The sequence below is a fragment of the Schistocerca cancellata genome, chromosome 4 (genome assembly GCF_023864275.1).
Source record: "Schistocerca cancellata isolate TAMUIC-IGC-003103 chromosome 4, iqSchCanc2.1, whole genome shotgun sequence".
Lineage (NCBI taxonomy): Eukaryota > Metazoa > Arthropoda > Insecta > Orthoptera > Acrididae > Schistocerca > Schistocerca cancellata.
Genome location: NC_064629.1, coordinates 855,210,015 through 855,234,499, shown reverse-complemented (window position 1 = coordinate 855,234,499; position 24,485 = coordinate 855,210,015). Strand labels below are relative to the sequence as shown.

The 24,485-nt window shown below is 44.3% G+C and overlaps 3 non-coding genes across 3 annotated transcripts; 1 reads left to right on the top strand and 2 right to left on the bottom strand.

The window, feature by feature from the left end:
- Positions 1-20,818: 20,818 nt before the first annotated feature.
- Positions 20,819-20,892, bottom strand: Trnas-cga (transfer RNA serine (anticodon CGA)). The gene has a single exon. It is a non-coding gene; the product is annotated as a tRNA-Ser (tRNA).
- Positions 20,893-20,969: 77 nt separating this feature from the next.
- Positions 20,970-21,043, top strand: Trnat-cgu (transfer RNA threonine (anticodon CGU)). Its single transcript has one exon. It is a non-coding gene; the product is annotated as a tRNA-Thr (tRNA).
- A 110-nt stretch (positions 21,044-21,153) lies between these two features.
- On the bottom strand, positions 21,154-21,237 carry Trnas-gga (transfer RNA serine (anticodon GGA)). Its single transcript is given in 2 exon segments — positions 21,154-21,188; positions 21,198-21,237. It is a non-coding gene; the product is annotated as a tRNA-Ser (tRNA).
- Positions 21,238-24,485: the final 3,248 nt, after the last annotated feature.

Genomic DNA, 24,485 nt, shown 5'->3' with positions numbered 1-24,485 from the left:
TTTTTAGCTCCTCTACCTTCCTTTCTTCAGTGTAGACACTGCAATTCCTAATGCAGCCGAAGTGACTCCCAGAGGAGTTACCACTCTTCGGAGAAGATGATTAAGTGACTCCTTCGAGGGCGGCGTTAACACAGTTGCCGCAAGTGGCTTCTCCCTTAAAAGCTAGAGTATTGTTTCCAAAGCAACGGCATTTAAAATAATACATTGGGGTGCGTACGTAAACTTGCCTTGATATGCTCTGGAAGCAATGAGCTACTGAACGTAAGAATAAAGGCATTGATTTCACCGGTTCACTATCTAACCTTTCCATCATACTCGTATTTTGCACATCAGTCGCTCCCTCTTGGTTATTCTTTATGATATCTATAATACCTCTACGTGGCACAACACCTTTCGTATAGCTTAAGATATTGTGTACCTCTGATTCGTTGGAATATTCCTAGAGGTATTTAGCTGCTTGAAGTTTTATTGCTTGTTGTGACCAAGATGTTTCAACCAACAGTCTCCTATTGTTAATCGCTTTATACATTTCAACGTGCCGGCACCCTCCGGTCTACACCCATTTGAATATAGAAAGGTAAGACTATCTCAAAACGCCCATATTTTTGTAAGTATTAAAAATAGATTCAAGCTAGCAGAATGTGTCCTTTTGCTGTAAACTGAAGTAATTTGAACAGTTACTGTTTCAGGAGGACTGATTACACGAGCCCTCTTGTAGGGAAGCGTGTTGATATCCACCAGCAGCACATCCAATGAGGTGCGAGTTGATTATGAAAAGTTCGAGATTCTGTTTCAGTCCTAAGAGCAGCTGGGGAAATAAGGTTCCACCCAGAGCGCTGCTAATCTGGGTAAGCCTTATGCAACTGATATGCGGCAGGTTCTTCAGAGGTTGTCTGCTCACGACTATTCTACCACAAGAGCACAAGAGATATGCACCATCCTCGTCATACCAGGTGATCAAGCCAACATTACTGTTTCCTGTGAAACACAACACTATACTGCTGCGCTGCATTATGGTTGCTGAAGCATGTACACACCTTACAGTTACAGAGGATTGGCGGTGCTCATTAGTTTCCATCTTACGAAACCTGTGTTTCCCAACCCCGTACCCAGAAACTAAATCTGAGCTCCCTGAGGTGCTCCCCGTTTAGGACAACGCTGGCGATTACGTGTGGCTTCATCGAAAACACCAGGGATACGGCGAGCATTGCCCACTGGTAGTATGTCTTCCCCTTCGGAATGTATGCTTCTTCTTCTCAGGTATGGGCAAAGCTCTATTGTCTACTGAGCCAGCAAAAATCAACAACTGTTTCAGGTCTCTTCCTTCATGTTGGTATTCGTACTGATGTGTCAGTTATTGCTGAACAACTCACGACACCTACTTTGTACCACTGTCAGCTTCTTGTACTTACGCAGATCTCTTCGTTCAAAAAAATGTTCAAATGTGTGTGAAATCACACGGGACTTAACTGCTAAGGTCATCAGTCTCTACGTTTACACACAACTTAACCTAAATTATCCTAAGGACAAACACACACACCCATGCCCGAGGGAGGACTCGAACCGCCGCCGGGACCAGCCTCACAGTCCATGACCGCAGCGCCTAGACCGCTCGGCTAATCCCGCGCGGCAGATCTCTTCGTATCACACTGTTCTACACAGTAGTAACGAAGCCCTGCTCATTTCAGACTAGACTACTGCTCCCATGTTTATGACACAACAGTATCTTTCGCTTTGAAATTATTTGACAAATTATATCATCATGTAGTAAGACTAGCCACTAGCACCATCTGGACTACTCCCTCAGACAGACTCATTGCTGAAGTAGAGAGCTTACCTCGTCAATTGCGACAGTACCAACTGTCACTCACTAACGCAATCACCGTAATATTTCCTAGTTATCCAACTTATCGAATTCTTTTCTCATACAATGGGTGTCAACCCTCTGAAATTCATATCCAGTGGGTTTTCCAGTTGGAAGGTACCTTGAGACTCTCTGCTAAGACAGCCTACCTCTCTTAGACTGCCGGCCGGAGTGGCCGAGGGGTTCTAGGCGCTACAGTCTGGAACCGCGCGACCGCTACTGTCGCAGGTTCGAACCCTGCCTGGAGTATGGATGTGTGTGATGTCCTTTTAGGTTTAAGTAGTTCTCAGTTCTAGGGGACTGATGACCTTAGAAGTTAAGTCCCATAGTGCTCAGAGCCATTTGAATCTCTTAGACTGTGTTCCCGTGTACTCCACTGCACTTTTCCTTTGTTAGTACCGAGACCACTAATTAGGATCGATATATTTCAAAGAACTTAGGTTACAGGCACCTCCACGTCCTTTCGCCTACTGTTCCTCTAAATTCAGAGTATCAGGATACTATCGTGATTTGCAATGACAGCTCTAAAACCATGGATAGAATGGGATATACTTTTACATCATCCAACAGTCAGGATCGCCAACGGCCTTACCGCAGTGGTAACACCGGTTCCCATCAGATCACCGAAGTTCTCGCTGTCGGGCTAGGCTAGCACTTAGACGGGTGACCATCAGGTCTGCCGAACGCTGTTGGCAAGCGGGGCTCACTCAGCCTTTATGAGGCAAACTGAGAAGCTACTTGATTGAGAAATAGTGGCTCCGGTCTCTTAAACTGACATATGGCCGGGAGAGCGGTGAGCTGACCACATGCCCCTACATATCCACATCCGGTGACGCCTGTGGGTGAGGGTGACACGGCGGCCGGTCGGTACGGTTGGGCCTTGCAAGGCCTGTTCGGGCGGAGAGAGAGAAAGAGAGAACAGTTAGGACCAAAATTAGTTGTTGCGGACATGTAGTGTTTTTGCGGAGGAGCTGATAGCCATTAACAGAGTCCTAAGTTTTATTAAACAGACCTCTCTCGACCGCGTTTTAACGTTTAGTGACTCAAAGAGCAGTCTCCAGGTTGATCAACGATGTTACCCTTGTAACCCTGTGATATTAGACGTCCATGGTATGCTCTCTAACCTTACTCGTACTACCTGTTCAGTTGTCTTTCTCTATGTCCCAGGTCATGTGGGTATACCAGGAACGAAACAGCAGACAGTTTGGCTAGAGAAGTGATTACTCACTCAACATTCACTTCGATGGTTCCAGGTACGCATTTACTGATTTATATAAGGCATCTACTAACTTGAAGATGGAACAACATGTGATGGTCTTATACCTCCTTCAATAAATTGCGCGCTAGAAGGAAACCGTACCCGTACCCGTAGTCTAGGGCCGTACCCATGGTCTAGGGGTAGCGTCTTTGATTCATAATCAAAACGTCTTCGCTCCCGGGTTCGATCCCCGCCACTGCCCAAATTTTGATAAATAATCAGCATTGGCGGCCAAAGACTTCCGGTATAAGAAGTCAGCCTCATTCTGCCAACGGCCTTGTCAAAGAGGGCGGAGGAGCGGATAGAGGTTCAGGGCACTCTCTTGTCCTAGGGGTGGGATATTGCCCCTAAAGGCGGAAGAATCAGCAATGATCAACGACATGAGGATGCAGAAGGCAATGGAAACCACTGCATTAAAGTCAGGTAACGTGTATCCACAGGAGATGTGGCCTGTATTTGAAGAAGAATACGTCAAGCAAATAATTGAGGACGTAGGTTGCAAGGGCTACTCTGAGATGAAGAGGTTAGCACAGGAAAGGAATTCGTGGCGGGCCGCATCAAACCAGTCAGTAGACTGATGACCCAAAAAAAAAAAAAAAAAAAAGAAAAAGGAAACAATGGCTACTTGGCGGTCCTGCTTTCGATCCTCCCGGAAGGAATCCACCGTCTCATCGACCATATCCGATAACCCATTGTTTTACCTTACGTAATGAGTTACCTTACAGACAGCTGCTCACATCCTGGTGAAATGCCCCCCCACCTCCTCCCCCCTTCTGGCACTCAAAGCCAGGCATGGTCTTCCAGATTATTTGCGCCTAATTTTGGCGGGAGACATCCGGACAGTGAAATTGTTTCTTCATGTACACTGAGAAAGTGGTTTTCATGGCCAGATCTAGTCTTTAACCTGTTTCCAGGCAGGGTCAAGGTGATTCCCACTGCGTGGTTGGCCCGTGGAGCACTTGAAAGTCTGTCAGCTGCCCTCGTCATCCATCTTTTACTCTGTTTATAATTACCTTTAGATATGGTTAGCATTTTTTTGACATGCACACTATTCCACATTATATAGCTGCCCTTCATGTAGGACTGTGATGGAGGTAAGTCTTTTAAGGATATCTTATTCTTCATAGCTGCAGATGACGAAAGAACAGTAGAACATAGAAAATTGAAAAAGGCTATCTAAATTCAAGGAAAATAAATAAAAACTTAGGTTTGCTGATAACGTTGTGCTTTTGTTAGTTTGGTGAAGAACTTGAAAGGTAACTTGAATGGAATGAATTGTGCCTTAAGAAGGATTTAAAAAGATACACAGCAATAAAACTGAATCAACAATGACGGACTGCAGTCGAATCAAGTCAAATAATACTGGAAGAATCACACTGGCAATGATACGATAACATTAGTTTACGACCTTTTACTAATTTCATCGATGTGGCCGTGCGGTTCTAGGCCCTTCAGTCTGGAACCGCGTGACCGCTACGGTCGCAGGTTCGAATCCTGCCTCGGGCATGGATGTGTGTGATGTCCTTAGGTTAGTTAGGTTTAAGTAGTTCTAAGTTCTAGGGGACTGATGACCTTAGAAGTTAAGTCCCATAGTGCTCAGAGCCATTTGAACCAACTAATTTCATAGGAAATTGACTGACGATGGTAGAAGTAAAGAGCACAATAAATGGAACAAAATTCCTCTGTAATATGAAATATTTCACGTGACATATGAATTTAAGTGTTAGGAGGTAGTTTGAAAATACATTTGACTAGAGTGTGGTAGTTTATGGAAGTAAAATGAGGGTAATCATTAACACAGAGGAGAACAGCAGTTTCAAAATGGCTCAAATGGCTCTGAGCACTATGGGACTTATCTGTGGTCATCAGTCCCCTAGAACTTTAGAACTACTTAAACCTAACTAACCTAAGGACATCACACACATCCATGCCCGAGGCAGGATTCGAACCTGCGACCGCAGCGGTCACACGGTTCCAGACTGAAGCGCCTAGAACCGCACGGCCACACCGGCCGGCTACAGCAGTGTAATAATACAGAATAATGCTGAAGACTGAACGGGTAGATCGGGTAACGATGAAGAGATACTGAATCGAATCTGGGAGAAAAGATCTCAGCGGTGTTACTTGATAAAAAGAATGGATAGTTTGAATTTACACATCTTCAGGTGTCAAAGAATAGTTAATTTGGCAGAGGAGGGTATAAAGTCTAGCTGAATAAATAAGCTAATGTCTGTTAGGTGAGTAACCGGTGATAGCAGTTACACTGCGATCACACGCAAGCCTCGTATTTGCTAGGTTGAGTAAGTAACAGGAATAATTTGCGAAACAGAGCAAAACCGTAATTAGATGCAATATCGTCGGCAGCTAGTATAACACAATCTTAATAGCAATCCACACGAAGTCCAGGTAACTGCTGGACCATGGGGTTATTAGCAGTAATAACGCGTGGCAAAACAGCACTGTGTAATACGAAGAGACGAGTGTCATTGTATTACCGCTCGGCCGGCTATATGACCGCGCTTCGACCGTTAGCTGCACGTACGGATATGATGATAGAGCTGCTCGTATTGCGGTTGGACGCCAGATCGGTGGGCCAGCGGTTTGACAATATCTCTGCCACCCTCGGTCGTATCTGTGTTGGAGTACGGCGTAGATAGTAATGAGGGAAGTATAAGAGTAAAAACTATAGTGTCAGACCTTGGCTTGGGTACAGTAAATAAGTTCAAATGCACGTACGTTTTAGTAGTTATGTACAGATGAGGATGCTTGCAAAGGATAGATTAGCATGGAGAGCTACATCAAACAAGTCTTTTGACTAAGGACTATGAACCTTACGTACTTTTTCCCTTATCAAATGCACAGTAACTTAATCCTGCCTCTTTTTAACTGTTACGCTTCGAATAGCCAGGTGTGTCCGTCTGCGTGACCTCGACGCGCGACCTTGACTTTTGCGAGCGTTTCGTAAGTTCTATGCGCAAAACAAGCTGTAGTATTTAGTTTCACTGTTCTTAATAGCTCTTTGGGATTAGAACTCTTTATGAAACTGGAAAGTCACTTTAGTGATAGCAAATTTGACAATTTATGACTGTGTTTTTACCTCTACAGAAACGATTATTCAAGGCTATCGTTTAAATTGTCGAAATGGTTGGGTGGACATGGGGTTCGGTTCTTCCCACAGAAAATGCATTTACAACACACTTCACTGTACCGTCTAGCATTCACCAAACAAACTATGCTTGTATGAAGCGACAAGATAAGATCAGCAGCAAACTCACGTTAGTATTTCCATCTAAAATAAATTCTAAGTATAAAATATATCAGTCACTAGTCCTGGTGGAACAGATTCCGTTTATAACTTTCGTAATGTACTGAAACATTTAAATGAAATCATTTATTTTTTTATTTCAAAGTCAATTGTAGAACAAGTTGGATGCAAGCAAGATTTTTACCAGGTAGGTTTCTAGTTGTCACGTTTCAAAAAACTAACATGAAATAATAATTAAAATTGATTAAGCATGAACTTGAAATACAACAAAACGAATTTAACCATTGTAAGTTGAAAGGAAACCATCCAAAATATAATTCCTCATTTTTGGTTGTTAGTACAACTATGCACATTGTTTAGTAGATGACAAATTAAAAGTCCTTTCAGATAACGTTAGTTACCAAAATCACTGTTTCTCAGCAAATCATTTCTTTTTAAGATGGCACATGAAATATGAAACGTAAATGGTTCTGGGTAACATTAAAACAGAGAACTCCTGAAAATCGATAAACTATATTGTCTGAAAATTCAGTGGTCAGATACGTTCACTAGCATGACTGACACCCCTATGCGAGTACATGAAATTCTTGCCTTGTAGAAGTGAGCAGTTGTTACTTGAGGTGATAAACAATTCACCACCTACAATTCAGTCTCATGCCACTCACAGTTCCGTTCTGTACTCGGCCACTGAGAGCGTCAAGATCATCCAGAAAACACGCCAATGGAAAAAGACTCTGTTTCCCTGGCTTACGTGGATGATGATTACAAACACAAATTCGTCATAATATATTTGCCCCTGGAGTAGAACAATCATTTACACTTTAAATTACACTGCACTGCAAATAATAATTCTTATTTATAAATATAGCATTCACAGTCAGTACAACAGTGCACTATCTTCCTTAACAAGTTAGTATCGATCATAATAATATCGACTCTCAATTGAAAAATAATTTATCATTTTAAAACATTTATATTGTAGTTACGTTTCATCTTGGCGTTATGTTAAAATTATCACAACAAAACCGATGATACCTAATTCACAATGGACAACTTGAAATTTTAACTCCAATCCTTCACAAATATTACGCACATTTTCTAGTATAACATAGATTTATAATCTACAGTAGATTCTAGATTCTTTCTCAGAATATTATTTTTGGTAACACATGTATAAATCTCGTTCCATGCTCCATTTATTTCTCTTCTTTTTATCATTAGCAAAACATTTGTGTATTACTTAGCGGCACCACCGTATATTTCTTGATGTTTTCGTGTTTTAACTACGTTTTTAGTTTTGGAGCATCAATTAACATTGTTGTCAGTATTGTATTGTTTTGATTCATTACGGCTTTGCTTCGGTTTGAAGCCTTTGTTGATGTGAGGAGACGCACTTACACTTTGAGCTATTAGTAGATTTCCTGTGTGTGTATGTGTGTGTATGTGTGTGTGTGTGTGTGTGTGTGTGTGTGGATAGGTACACGAACGTCCACAGACAGGGCATACAATGAAAGTGATTATGATGGCGTTTAGAGAAAATGGCTTTGGCAAGCCCAACCTAGTAAAGAAATCCTCACTGAATTAGAGAAAAACACTTTCAGCCTCAAAAACAGGCAGCATTGTGGACATAAGAAAACGTGAGAAGAAACGTGTGCTGCCGTCGCTCAACCAAGTGAGTACTCTGCAATGAAATCCAATCATAAAAGAGTGGTAGGACTTTAGGTACTGCACTCAACTACACATGAGCAAATTTAAAAAAAAAGGTTTTAAATTTAAAGAATTTAGAATATTCATAACAACTGAATTACTTGACAACGAGATGGAACAGTGAATCGCAGACTGCTGTGTTTTGCTGGTACAATTTCCAAATACTGTGTCTTACTCAAGAGTCTTATGTTTGGATGAATGAGTGATATAGCACTTCTCAAAGGCGGAATGTGGTTTTGTGGTCTGAGGAAAATCCTTATTGTGAGTAGAATTGGAAAGGAAACTGTCTCATGTTGCATGTACCGGGAAGTAGTAGACCCCCCTCTCCATCGTTGCCAAATGTATTAAAGATGGCGGATCCAAGATGGCGGCGATAGATATGGCAACGCCAGAATTTGGAGGAAGTTCAAATTTTGGAGGGGCAAAGGGGTCAAATGGGCTGCCTCCACTAATGTAAGTCAGCTGACCACCACCTCTTCCTAGGAATTGGCGAGAAAAGAACTCAGTCTCTGCTGGATAGGATGGACATAAGTATTTATTTAAACAGTCTTTATTCGAACAATTTGAAGCAGTACTACATCCATTGTGTTCACCATGGGGTCCAGAGTGCAAGTGACCTAGTACACAGTACTGCCACCAGACAGCACTGCCATCCCTGCCATGACATAATCCAAGATGGCCGTCTGGGTTGAGGAAAATGGCGGAAACCAATATGAACCCTTAATCCAGTCAGGTGTTAGACTTTAGCCAGCAGGTTGGCGGTATCTGGTAATGCTATTGGAGGGTGCATAGGGCAGGCTCAGTAGCTCTGGTACCTCAGTCTTGCTCAGTCAGCCAGCAGCAGCAGAAGAAGAAGAACCATGAAGTGTTAACAGCAGTCGCAATCAAACAGCCCTGCAAAACAGGAAGAAACAGAAAAGTAAGTATCCCATATCACATCTTTCTCTGTGGTTAGCATTATTATTATTATTGTTATTATTATTGGTTCTTTTAGCGTCTGGGCCCATATTTAATGCTTGCTCGTCTTTGTTCAGCAGTAGCCCTTGATGTGTCCAACCCCCCAGGGTCGAGAGCCAACATGCCGATCTCTGCCGCGTCCGGACCTGTAGCAACATCAGCTGCCATCTTGTTGAGGCCTGTACCGACCTCTAGATCTGTGGCAGCAACAACCTCCAGCATGTCTGGACCTGTAGCGACCACGTGGGATCCTGTAGCGCTCATAGCCGACTCGCTGGAGCAGGACAAGGAGCTGTTGTTGTCTGTCCTACTCATCGATTTGTGTCATGAGGACACACGATTTGTTCCCAAAGCATCGGACGCTGCTGGTGGTCCTAAACAACAGCAAGATGACGGACAATACTGGAAACCAACATACTACCCATACCAGCAGAACATCCCTTTTCTATTGCAGCCATAGAGTGCAGATGTTGTAGATAAGAAGGCATCGAGTGTACCCATGCTTTTCAGTTCCACATACAATTTAACTCCCAGTGGAACGAAACGTGCAAACGCTGGGGTATAGAAGCACATCTTGTGTGGGGCTTGCATGCAAGAATAGAAATTGAAAATGCATCGAAGGGTGTTAAAGTGCCAATTTCCGAGTTCGACTGGGACGAAATATGTCGTGCAGAGCACTACATCAATCAGCAGATGACTACAGAGTATTATCCAACTCGTTCTGCCCAAGACATTCGCCTTACTGGTGTGACACTATCTATTACAACAGTGTATGATGACTGTGCATTATGTGTGAAATTGGGTGACAACTACGTTTATCTAAGGCATACCGCAGTTATGACGTTATACGATGTGGATACTGCGCTACGTCCTTCTTTGGAGAGATTGAACCATTGGTCACCGAGGCTCTGCATTCAATGATATTATAAACTTTCTGCGTGTGCATAGTGTACATGATGATGATTTGAAGCACTACCTTTGTTTGCACATGAACGCTGAATCGAAAGAGAAACATATTAAATGTGCGTGTGAATAATGTGAGTATTATGAGGCATCCGTTTGCTTCAGGGGGATACGCGAGGAATTTATTGCATGTCAGAAAGCTTTGTTTGGGAAATACTGTACAGGTGTGAAGAAGAAGATAAAGGAGGAGCCTGATGATTTTCTTGACATACTGCACCCTATATATGATATTTAAATAAATAATGTATGTATATATAATCTCAAACGGTGTTTGTGTTTTATTTCATACATCTCTCATTATTGTCAAAGTATTACGCTTATTAATATCCTTATTTTTTCAATGCTCAACCAGTTACGGGTATGTGTCTAGGTAGCTGGTACTTCAAACTGCTCGTGTTGTGAGCAGCACCACGGAACTTCTCCGCAAGATAAAAGTGGCCCCTACGATGAATTTCCGCTTTTCTGTCTAACAGCAGCCTACAAATATGACGATCAACCGCGTTATTATACAAATCTTCATCCCCCTTCGATTTGGTCATGGGCACGATGTTCCTGTAAAGCTTATCAGCTTCCTGCGAAAATTTTTCGATCTCAGTGAGCAACCAAACCGCAGGACTATCTCCGACGTAAGATTTGTAGCGGTTAAGAATGGAATCATATGACGATACAATTTGATACGCTGCCGCGTATGGTACGTGTTTTCCTGTAGAGGTGGTGTGTGAGGCTGTAGGGTTACCTTCACAGCGGGTCATAGTAGTGAAGAGGGATTCAAAGTAAGCATACACCACAAACGTGCTTCACTCCTGGTGGTGAGCATTGTTGAACTTTACGAATTTGTTTTCCTCAGTATGCATAATAACATGTACCGGGTCCTCGAAAGCACAGTCCACTAGATGCACCGCTAATCACTCATCTGAGGAGAAATAGTTGACGCACCTTAAGCACAGATGTTTTACACGATGATCAGATGATAGTTGGTAGGAAAGGAATCGGGACATGTCTTTGATCCAAACATAGTGATAATTATCGCCTTCAGAGAAGAGCAGCATGTCTACATGCAGCTCACGCTCACCAGCAAATTTTGAGAAGACGACAATATGCTTGTTTTACTCATCTGACTTGCTTTTCCTCTCCAGGCCATAAACATGAACCAATATTCCACTATTCTGCTCTTCACATTTATGTATGTCCTGGATATTGACGGGGAAATCGATACCATCAAAGTTTTAACACCCACGAATATTATCGTCTACATGGTATGTACTTAGATGCTCAGGATGATCCCTTCGGTCGCACTTTCTGTCGCAAGCCAGGACTGACCACGCAAAACAAGCCTGATCGTTTCTCTTTTCTACATTAATGCATGCCTTCATGTTAGCTATATCTTTAGTGGGCTTGATATAGCTTGACCCTCCATTTACCGGATCGTAGCCATGTGTATGGATGTCCTGGTGTATTATTCGAATGAGTGCTTTAGCTGACCCTCTGACCTCCATCTCGGAAAACCGGGCCAGTATAGCACTCAAGGTGGATTTACGAAACCACTCGGCGATAGATGTGCTCTTCGTTATCACACCATTTTCCCCCAGAAGCTAATGAAGAGTTGTCTCTTCAACACCAGACTCAACTTTGGTGGTTGTGGGGGGGGGGGGGAGAGGTGCGATAATTCGATGCAAACCATCAGACTGCTTTTAATGGTGGGATACTGCAGATCATTGACTACCTTGAGGAGCTCCGTTTCCACCACAAGAAAGCACATCTTTAGAAAACCAACAGGGTCGCTGTACAGTACTGCCAGGTTCTCAATCCTCGTGAATGAGATTTGCTCCTCAAAAGAGTCTGCAAGCACCGGGTATTCTAACTGTGGTATGGTATCATTCCTGATGTCCTCCACTAAAAGGATGGAGGAGAGAACTGCCACTAGCCACAGGATCATCTATGTTATTATTAGTACTATTCTGAGTCCATCCCATTGATAATGGTGTTGGAGAGAGGCAAGATGGTGTATGGTGAGGCACACATACCTTACCTTTATGCCGATTCCGACACGGCTCATAGGATGATGATGATGATGATGACGGACGCCAGAGTAGGGTTGCCGGGGCGGCGGCAGTGGCGGCATAGCTTCCCGCGTAGTGAGTAGCCGCGCCCTTACAAGCGAGGAGAGCCTTACCGGGCACTGCTTTGGTGTGGAAGATGGTTTAGCCATCACCGGCATGCGCGCCACATCGTGTTGAGGTTGCTGAGATGCGACTGCTGTAGAAGAAGAGATAAATTAAATAATAGTTAAGTTTACAGCTTACCGCTGATGGCACAGTGAAAAACAAATTCTGATGAACACATGGTTATAAGCAGAGTGAGTAAATACCTTTCTCGCTCTGGCTGCAGGGCATTTACACTTGATCTGGCGACTCAAAAAAGTCATCATCATCGTCATCTAATAGGGCCACATCAGAGCGCCTTTGTCTCTCCTCGTCAGAATCTGGTAATTGGCCCGTCTCGCCTACAACAACAAACAAGATATATAAACTGATTTGTTGAAGAAAAAACTTCCTATACTACTACCACTACTACTAGAGGCATGTACAAACGTAATTTTTTTTTTTACTTAGGTCTAGTACCTCACGCCGCGGAAGTCGAACACGCGCCAGAACAAATGGATGTGGTCAGCCCATAGAGGACTCTTCAGCGCAGCGGCTCTCGCACGGCAAGGGCGCCACCGCTACGCCACGTGCAGACAGCGGCCAATAGCCGCTCCCTCCGGTTTCGTATATAGGGACCCGCTCTGCCCTATTCCACAAGGTGGCTTCCATCAACTCCCCCTCCCGGATGATGCCCTCTCCCCCTCCATTTATCCCTCCTATCAACTCTGATCCTCACTCCCCCTCCTTTCCTCTGTCCTTTCCCTGGGCTCCCTCTTCCCCCCTTCCGTCCTGTTTTCTCCCCACTAAACCACACCCTACCTCCCTTCTCACCCCCCCCCCCGTCCTTTTGTATTCCCCTCCTCTGCCTACCCCACTCCCTGTCGCGTCTGCCCAGCGCCCCCCACCCCTCTTATGGGTCCTCATCCTCCATCAGCTCCCTTCCCGGCTCCCCCCCTTTTTTATTTCATTATCTGTCCAGTTTCCCCCCACCTGCTCTGGGCTGTGGTATGTCATATTTGCCAACTTTTTAGTGCAGTGTTCCAGTGACTGTTCAGTGTTGTTCGTCTTTCTCGTGTTCCCTGTCGCCGTGTTTTTTTTAATTGTCTGTCTATTGTTTTACCTGTCTGATTTGCATGTATTTTCTTAGCGTCATCATCCCTCTGTTCTTTGTTTTAAGTTCCACGATTTCTTTCCGCCATGTTACTCTTTAAGTCTCCGATTTTATCGCCTGTTTTTATTATTTATTCTCTTCATCTTTCTAACAAAGTCTGTAGGCTGAAGAGCGGCATACTAAGCTGCTTCCAGCCCGCCCCCTTCGGGGGGAATTGAAATTCAATAAAGGAAAAAAAACCCTAGTCCAGTCAGTCTGGTACTCGCTCTGGATTGAGTTTCTACCTCGGCGGTACTGCGTTCTTGTCGTTGCTCGTTGTTGACTTTTGCCTGTCTCTGGTTCCGAGTGGATTTACTGTTGGTATTTGGTGTTGTGGTTTCTACCAGCCTCCGTTGTTTATCTCTTCCTTGTTGTGTCGGTCATAGTCGACCGTGGTCGGTCGTCGTTGGTCTGTCGTCTGACTAGTCCTTGTGTTTACCCGGTGGTACGTGATCCACCGCCGGCGTCTTCCCCGTCAAGGCTCCGATCCGCAGCCCAAGGCGTTCCCGCAGTTGGTTGTGGTTACTACATTAGGAGTATGCTGTTCGGGCATCTCATTGTTTGCTGGAGGCTGTTCCTGCATCTACTGATGAACAGCCTCCAGCTACCTGCCAAACAAATCGAACTCGTCTTGAGGTGTTTCTGTAACAGAACGAGATATAATTTTATTTATTTTGAATGTTGAGTTACACAGAAACATCACACATGGATATTTTCTTGTATACTTACGTGAGTGTTGTTCTTATCCACAGCTGGAGGCTGTTCAAGTAGATAGTTGTTTTCTGCCGCCGGCCGGAGTGGCCGAGCGGTTCTAGGCTCTTCTTCGGTCGCAGGTTCGAATCCTGCCTTGGGCATGGATGTTTGTGATATCGTTGGGTTAGTTAGGCTTAAGTAGTTATAAGTCCCATAGAGCCATTTGAACCATTTTTTGTTTTCAGCCCCAAGCTCTGTCTCCAGCTCAGTTTGCACTTGCTTCAAGTCAGCTAGATGAACACATGCAAAAAGAAGTATGAAATAATAAAATTTTGAATCGCTAGTATACAAGTACAAATTCCAATGAAAATTATACTCACAAGGCAATTCTGGTTGTGAACCCAACACAGGAGGCGGGACTTCAAGAGCCTGCCACGGTCCAGCCCTCTCCTGTTTCTCCTCACACTCCAAGACAAAATCCTGGAGTTGTACTATAACAAGAAGACGGAATTAATAAGCCGAATTTAACACACACACAAGAAAATTTACACTCAAAATAGAAATTATTTACTCAGTTGGTAATCCTGTCTCTAGAACTCTACGCCTCTTGCTGCTACATTCCGAAGCGCTGCTGCAGCAACCTCTCTTCATCTTGTGGAGAGAAAAGAACAAGTACACACACAGAGACAATGGAACGCACAACAAGGCGGACAGCAGCGGACTGAGGACAATGGAGGTTGGTTGTGGGTTTATATATAGACAGAAGCGACAAATGAGAGAGCTTCATTTCAGTGTTCAGCCAATGAGAAGCTTTTATGGAACGTTACTTTTTCAGGAAGGGCTTGATGCGTTCATCGTCTCTCTCTCTCTCCAAGTAACAAGAATTCTTTTATGATTAACTGTGATTTTGCAAGCGTGCACATACATGATGAAGGCTTTTAGCGGTGAGAAGTTTACCGTTTCTGAGACGTATGTTGAAAGCAGGATATTACGATTTCCAGAAAGGGTAACATGTGACGCCTCGTTAGGACCAACAGGAAGAATGCAGTCAATGTCATTCTGGGCTATTTTCGTTAACAGAACCTGTTAGGGCAAGAATTTCTATTCAGACAAGCTGAGACGTCACGAAAGCTACAGCAAAAGCGACAGTTAACTATTTCTGTGGCACTTCACCAATTCCGAGAAGGGACTGATAAGAAATGGACAGGGAGTCCCGTTAGGATTGCGAGGGAGAAAGCGTTCGATGTTGTTCTGGGATGCACTGGAACAGATTTCTATAGCGCGACCTGTGACGTCAGTATCCACAGGTAAGAGGTTTCGCGTCAGCAATGGTAAACACGCGTGCGCGGCCCAGAGGGTGACTTGGCGCTTATTTACATAGACATGTGATGTCAGTATAACACTCGAAGAACTGTAGACACGACTTTCACCCTCCGTCGGCAGCGGCGTGTCAGCGATGGCTCGCGCTCCAGCGCTGGCTTGTGTCCGGCTGGCCCTGCAAACCACCTGCAAAAGTTGGAACAGTTTGCTGATACGTTGCGCTATTTACGTGCACTGAGTGTTTGTGCACTGCATTATTTTCGGCTATTAGGCGTTGAGCGCGTGTCCGCAGAGCGTTTTATTTGCATTATATTGACAATTTACTCCTTCCTCTCTCCAGCATTCCAGAACAGGGTGAGTCCTTTTCCCCCCATTTTTCCCCTCCAGGCCGCCATCTTGGATTATGTCACAAGAGGGACAACGGCGCCCTGTAGTGGCATTACTATATACTATGTCAGTTGGAGTCCGGACCTCATGGCAAACACACAGGATGGAGGTACTGCCTCTAATTGTTTAAATAAAGACTGTTTAAATGAAGTATTATATTCAGCCTATCCAGCACAAGCTGAGTCCTTTTCGCAACAATTTCTAGGAAGAGGTGGCGGTCGGATGACTTAGGTTAGTGGAGGTAGCCCAGTTGACCCTTTTTGCAAATCAAAATTTGAACTCCCCACCATTTTCTGGGGGGTGGGGAGGGAAGGTGTGAGGGGAGGGCGGTTAGATTAGTGGAGGTAGCCCAATTTAACTATTTTCCCATCAAATTTTGAACTTCCCTCCATGACGTCATTGCAACGTTGCCATATCTATCGCCGCCATCTTCGATCCACCATATTCAATAAATTAGGCAACAATCTCCATGTGTGGGGCCACAAATAGTTTGTTCTACTACTCCGGGATGCCACCGCAATAACTTTTTGGATCATATTTTTTTACGATTACGTTACCGACAATTCTAAATAGCACATGTGAGAAACTTATCAGTACATCAGCTCGAGGACAGGTTATCGTGGATCATATGTTGGTTGCATTATGACGTAGGCAGAAAAAAAGTGTGAAATGCTTAAGGTTGATTTTATTATTAACTGTCGCTTACACAGTTAGTTCAATATGAGCACCACAGTCGTCGACGAGATGCTGCATCCGTAAAACAACCTAATCGAGAGGTACTCGCTACAGTTCCGATAGAATCTGAGGAATGTGTTCCCGTATCTTGACCTTCAGATTAGGTAGAGACCTAACGTGCCCTGGTAAACGCGTTCCAAGGTCACATGGATTCAGGTCAAGTGATCTTGCAGGCGATGATCTGGAAACTCTCTGGAGATAACACATTCGTGGAAGGTTGCATTATGCAGACCTGTCGCAGGACATGAGGTGTTGCCCCATCTTGCATGAAAACAGTGGTTTCCACACAGTTGCGCTCTTTCAATGCAGGAGTCACATACTGTACAAGGAGGTCTCCATAGCGTGCAGACATCACGGTACATCTTACAGGTAATCTGGGTGAATTATCTTCAAAGAAGAACGGGCCGAGAATAAAGGGGTTTGTGAATCCACAGTATATAATCACATACAACGAATGCAAGGGCTCTTCGTTCACAAAATGCGGTTTAACGTACCCCAAATTCGTCAGCTCTGTACATTCACTGCTCCCTCCAGGTTAAAATATGCCTCGTCTATCCACAGAATGTTGCCGGCTGCATGCCATCATATTCGATCCGTGCCAGAAAACGAAGCGCAAATTCAGAAAGTTGCTGCGGATCGTGAGGTTTCACTTGCTGCACCATCTGGATCTTGCACGGGTACCAGTGTAAAATAGACCGCAAGGCTTTCCGTGCTGTGCACTATGGGATGGTCTATCCCGGTGACACTGCACGAGCAATAGCTCTACCCGGGCACGTGCTGCATGGTTATTTACTGCAAGAGCAACATCGTCAATAACATCCGGGGGGAAGGACACCTTTATCATCCGCGTCTCCCACCAAGCTCACCTGTGCTTCAGAATTTCATTAACATCTTCTTTACATCTACATCTAAGTGATTACTCTGCTATTCACAATAAAGTGCCTGGCAGAGGGTTCAATGAACCATCTTCAAGCTGTTTCTCTATCGTTTCACTCTCGAACGGCACTCTGGAAAAACGAGCACTTAAATTTTTCCGTGCGAGCCCTGATTTCTCTTATTTTATCGTGATGCTCATTTCTCCCTATGTAGGTCGGTGCCAACAGAATGTTTTCGCAATCGGAGGAGAAAACATGATTGAAATTTCATGAGAAGATCCCGTCGCAACGAAAAACGCCTTTGTTTCAATGATTGCCACTCCAATTCAATATCATGTCTGTGACACTATCTCCCCTATTTCGCGATAATACAAAACGAGCTGCCCTTCTTTGTACTTTTTCGATGTCATCCGTCAGTCCCATCTGATGTGGATCCCACACCGCACAGCAATACTCCAGAATAGGGCGGACAAGCGTAATGTAAGCAGTCTCTTTAGTAGACCTGTTGCACCTTCTAAGTGTTCGGTCAATGAATCGCAATCTTTGGTTTGCTCTACCCACAATACTATCTATGTGATCGTTCTAATTTAGGTTATTTGTAATTGTAATCCCTAAGTATTTAGTTGAATTTACAGCCTTCAGATTTGTGTGACTTATCGCGTAATCGAAAGGTAGCTGATTTCTTTTAGTACTCACGTGAATAACTGCAAACATTTCCTTATTCAGGGTCAACTGCCACTTTTCGCACCATACAGATATCTTATCTAAATCAATTTTCTAGTCGTTTTGATCATCTGATGACTTTACAAGACGGTAAATGACAGCATTATCTGCAAACAATCTAAGACGGCTGCTCAGATTGTCTCCTATGTCGTTAATATGGATCAGGAACAACAGAGGGCGTATAACACTTCCTTGAGGAACGCCGGATGTTACTTCTGTTTTACTCGATGACTTTCCCTTTTACTACAAACTGTGACCTTTCTGACAGGAAATCACGAATCCAGTCGCACAACTGAGGAAATACTCCGTAGGGACGCAGTCTGGTTAGAAGACTCTTGTGAGGAACGGTGTCGAAAGCCTTCTGGAAATCTAAAAATCTGGAATCAATTTGACATCCCCTGTCGATAGCACTTATTACTTCGTGAGTATAAAGAGCTAGTTGTGTTTCACAAGAACGATATTTTCTGAAACCGTTCAAATGGCTCAAATGGCTCTGAGCACTATGGGACTCAACTGCTGTGGTCATAAGTCCCCTAGAACTTAGAACTACTTAAACCTAACTAACCTAAGAACAGCACACAACACCCAGCCATCACGAGGCAGAGAAAATCCCCGACCCCGCCGGGAATCGAACCCGGGAACCCGGGCGTGGGAAGCGAGAACGCTACCGCATGACCACGAGATGCGGGCTTCTGAAACCGTGCTATGTGTCAATAAATCGTTTTCTTCGAGGTACTTCATAATGTTCGAATACAGTCTATGTTCCAAAATCCTACTGCAAATCGATGTTAGTGATATAGTATGCAGAACAACCACTTCTGGCCGTAATAATGGCCTTGATACGCCTGGACATTGAGTCAAACAGAGCTTGGATGGCGTGTACAAGTACAGCTGCCCATGCAGCTTCAACACAATAACACAGTTCATCAAGAGTAGTGACTAGCGTATTGTGACGAGCCAGTTGCTCGGCCACCATTGACCAGACGTTTTCAATAGGTGAGAGATCTAGAGAATGTGCTGGCCAGGGCAGCAGTCGAACATTTCTAGTATCCAGAAACGCCCGTACAGGACCTGCAACATGCGGTCGTGCATTATCCTGCTGAAATGTAGGGTTTCGCAGGGATCGAATGAAGGATAGACCCATGGGTCGTAACACATCTGAAATGTAACGTCCACTGTTCAAAGTGCCCTCAATGCGAACAAGAGGTGACCGAGACGTGTAACCAATGGCATCCCATACCATCACTCTGGGTGAGACGCTAGTATGGCGACGACGAATACACGCTTCCAATGTGCGTTCACCGCGATGTCGCCAAGCACTAGGATGCGACTATCATGATGCTGTAAACAGAACCTGAATTGATCCGAAAAAATGACGTTTTGCCATTCGTGCACCCAGGTTCGTCGTTGAGTACACCATCGCAGGTTCTCCTGTCTGTGATGCAGAGTCAAGGGTAACCGCAGCCATGGTCTCCGATCTGATAGTCCATGCTGCTGCGAACGTCGTCGAACTGTTCGTGCAGATGGTTGTTGTCTTGCAAACGTCCCCATCTATTGACTCAGGGATCGAGACGTGGCTGCACGATCCGTTACAGCCATGCGGATAAGATGCCTGTCATCTCGACTGCTAACGATACGAGGCCGTTGGGATCCAGCACGGCATTCCGTATTACCCTCCTGAACCCAACGATTCCATATTCTGCTAACAATCATTGGATCTCGACCAACGCGAGCAGCAGTATCACGATACGATAAACAGCAATCGCGATAAGTTACAATCCGACCTTTATCAAAGTCGGAAACGTGATGGTACGCATTTTTCCTCCCTACACGAGGCATCGCAACAACGTTTCACCCGGCAACGCCGGTCGCCTGCTGTTTGTGTATGAGAAATCGGTTAGAAACTTTCCTCATGTCAGCACGTTGTAGGCGTCGCCACCGGCGCAAACCTTGTGGGAATGCTCTGAAAAGCTAATCATTTGCATATCACAGCATCTTCTTCGTGTCGGTTAAATTTCGCGTCTGTAGCGCGTCATCTTCGTTGTGTAGCAATTTTAATGGCCAGTAGTGTAGTATAGGAGGAAATTAACGAAGGAGGGTCCTCATTCCTTTATACAACTTCTACCAGCGTGGCGGTTAACTTAGCAGTAGTTTCAGGTGAAAATGAGTTAAAAATGAGCGCGTCCTTATTAAGGTACCATTTCAGCCCTGGCGCGGCAGCGTGCAGGTCATTTAGTAGAAAGACGGCGGGTGGGAAATTAGAAACAAGGCGGAGCTGGCGAGTGCTTAATTAACTGCCAAGCGAATGCCTTCGCCTTCCCTCACAGCCGTCCTGAAGCATTACCGACGCTTTTGTTGATTAACATGCGCGTTATTAAGCAGGCGCGAATTTCTTCTGGCAAGAATGTGAAAACTACAAATTAAGTTTCAGTCTCAACAAGAAAACTTTTCAAGCCGTCCGAAATTTACTGCGAGCTAACAGATAGCGTCATTTATGACCAGAGGCGTTCCGATATTACTGACATAAGTATCCTTACTTTTGTTTCCATAACTACAGTACCGATCTACACCAAGAATTCGATTATTTCGCCCTGACACAAAATTTGCAGGGTCGAGGACAGCTTCAGTAATCCCCAAATCCGGAATCCATAACTTGCCCTGCAGACAAATGAGCGCGTATGCATATTCGAGCAAACGAGTCCTCTGTCCAGAATGAGATTTTCACTCTGCAGCGGAGTGTGCGCTGATACGAAACTTCCTGGCAGATTAAAACTGTGTGCACCGACCGAGACTCGAACTCGGGACCTTTGCCTTTCGCGGGCAAGTGCTCTACCATCTGAGCTACCGAAGCACGACTCACGCCCGGTCCTCACAGCTTCACTGGCAGATACTGGCAGAAGGAAGCTGTGAGGACCGGGCGTGAGTCGCGCTTCGGTAGCTCAGATGGTAGAGCACTTGCCTGCGTAAGGCAAAGGTCCCGAGTTCGAGTCTCGGTCGGTGCAAATGGTTCAAATGGCTCTGAGCGCTTTGGGACTCAACTGCTGTGGTCATAAGTCCCCTAGAACTTAGAACTACTTAAACCTAACTAACCTGAGGACATCACACACATCCATGCCCGAGGCAGGATTCGAACCTGCGACCGTAGCGGTCGTGCGGTTCCAGACTGTAGCGCCTTTAACCGCTCGGCCACTCAGGCTGGCTCGGTCGGTGCACACAGTTTTAATATGCCAGGAAGTTTAGAGTCCTCTGTCCTTTGAACAACAACGAATGCGTGCCAAAGTTTATATTTTCATTTTAATTCTGTTATTGAACCGGTTCACTCTATAATTTACATTTTTATGAGTAACTTGAATAGAGTACAAACAAGATACTGCATTAGACTGAATAGTTTCGAATTCATATATCAATTACATAAACAAGCAAGATTGCGCACTATCTTGGAAAAACTATTCGCGTATTGATCTTATAGTCCACTTGCGTCCCCAGGCGACTTTACTGGCGTATCGTATTTTGTTTGCAGGCCACAGCGTAGAATTATGAATAAAATTCAGAGAACAGTGTTAAGTAACTGAAAATCAACCCTTTCATATAACTTACACGATGCAAGCAGTGCACGGTAGAAAAGTTGAGTGAAGGCTTGAATGTTACGTGTTCCATACTGAATTGGCGTTGCGAGTGACATCACACGGTAATGATGGGAGCATATCACGTCATAAGTTGTTGTTTATAACCAACATAAATACTGTACACGGATCATGGGTGTATGTGTGTGTGAGTGGTTCAGTATGTATAGGATGTCGGCTGACGTGGCGCAAATAACAAAAAAAAATTTGAAAAAACACACATGATCTACATGTTCCGCTCGTGTTACAGCACATCTCTTATGAAGCATAGTAGTCACTGTCAAGGACGTAGCCAGAAATTTGACAAAGGTGATGGGGGTCCACTTTGAAAATTTTTTTCATTTATTCTGAAATAAAAACTTTATTTGTTTTTAATTTTATGTACATAATTTGCTTTTGGTAGGCCTTCCATACAAATAATATATCTTCTAAGAAACTGAGCAAGAAAATCTTTCCCTAACAAAGTATAACATATCTGTTCACGGCATTGACCTGGTATTTATTTATTCCGATTTCTAATGTCTACCTTCTTCTCTCCCCTCTAATTGCATATTCTCCTCCACCTCTCTTCGTTAGCTTACCCCTCTCTCTGTCCATCTCCTGCTGCCTCTCCCCCCCCCCCCACCTCACTGTCCATCTCCTCCTCTTCCCTTCCTCTGTCTGACTCCTGCTCCTCTTCTCTCTCTTCATTTCCTCCTCTCCCCATCTCTGTGTCTGTCTCTTCATGGCCCTGTCACTGTCCATCTGCTCCTCTATCCTTTCTCTGTCCACCTCCTCCTTTCCACTGTCACTGTCCATTTCCCCTTCCCCCATCTTTATCCATCTCATCCTCCTATCTGTGTTTGTCTCCTTCCCTCTTGCTGTCTGTCCATCTCCTCATCCTTACGTCTCTAGATTTACACTACTGGATGTACCTGCAAAATTTTATCATTGTACAGCACATAGTTGGGGAGATACTACGCCATAAACGTTGAGCTGCCTGAAAATAAAACTGCAGGGCGAAATGCGCTAGACATACAGTTGAAATTTGTGTACAAATATGCGTTAAATATGCGTTAAATATGTGTAAAATATATCTGATATGTGCATATGCGAGCAGAGCCAAGGGTAAAAACCCCATCCTAAACCCCTGGACCGATTCCAATCAGATTTGGTACAGAAATTATTTTCAATGCGGAAAGAAATACTTTAGGGTTTGAACCACCAACCTCCTATTGTTGTGAGTACGATAACGTGGAGAGAAGAAGGAGGTCGAGGAGATGGACAGACAGCGAGGGGGAAGGAGGAGATAGGCATAGACAGAAAGAGGAGGAAACGGACAGAGATAGGTGGGAATAGACAGAGAGAGGGGTGAGAAGGAGATGACAGGAAAAGGAAAGAGGAGGCGATGGACAGAGACAGGGGAGACTTGGAGATGGGCACAGAAAGGAAAGGAGAGGAGATGCAAAGGAAAAGGGTTGAGGAGGAGATGGAAGGGGAAGAGGAGATGGACAGTGGGAGAAGGAGCACGTGGGCAGAAGTGTAGAGCAGGCTGACAGAGAGAGAGAGAGGAGGATATGGACAGAATGGGGCATGGACGACGTGGACATTGAGCGCCAGTAATACGGATGGACAGAGAGAGGGGGAAAGAGGGAGATGGACTAGCACAAGACTGGCGTAAATACATACCTGTGCAACGCAGGGAACTCGAGCTGGTTTATTTATAAAACAAAACGGAATACACAGATTCTATGAGCTATAGTTTTGGTATCTTAACATTGATTCACGCATTGATTTCTACTAGACTTCTAACGTGTGCGACTTCCTAAATGAGTTTGTATTTGTCCATGATGATACGGTTATACAGTTGTTGATGCTAATGAACCCTTCTCTGATGTACGGCATACGTTGTCGTTTACATAACATTTATTTACGAGTACGTTACAGTTATAATAGTTAGGCTGACAGTTCCAAAGATATTACGAATAACACATTTCAAAGTAGAATATTTCTCTCTTACTAAAACTTGTAGATTGCATGACAACAAAAGATGGAATTCTTTTTGGTCGTCTCATGTTTTGTCATCTGATAGTGCAAGATTGCATGCCCGTTTTAATTCCTGGCTTCAGTTATTAATATATGAGAAGAGAGTAAATAGGTTTTGGTCGTAACAGGATAGGGAGATGTAGGCTCCAGTTGGTTCGGACAAATTCAAGCAGCCCGCTGGAAAAATCGTTTAGAAACGAACGGACTATAGAATGTGCTGTAATCACATAGGCCGACCCCTTCAGCTGTCCATAAACCTATCCCCGTAGTTCTGAATCGGAACTGGTTTTCAGATGGTTCAAATGGCTATGAGCACTATGGGACTTAATTTCTGAGGTCATCAGTCCCCTAGAACTTAGAACTACTTAAACCTAACTAACCTAAGGACATCACAGACATCCATGCCCGAGGCAGGATTCGAACCTGCGACCGTAACGGTCGCGCGGCTCCAGACTGTAGCGCCTAGAACCGCTCGGCCACTCCGGCCGGCAACTGGTTTTCTAAATTGAGTACTGCCGTGTGACAAGATAGGGTGATATTTTCCCATTTGGACTACTAATGATAGAATTTTGAGCAAAATTTTTGAAAAACTGCAACCATCATAGTTTTTGCTGCATTTTTGTAGATCAATGCGATTTATGGGCGACACAGACAAATCCAAGTGCATTTAATGTTATTTGTAATGATGTTTACCGCTCGACTGCCTTGTGAAATACTGAAGTATTCCAATCGCAGAGTTCTACCAGTCTCCAAATAACGACTCCAGTGCAAACATTAGACTGCTATAGATAGATAA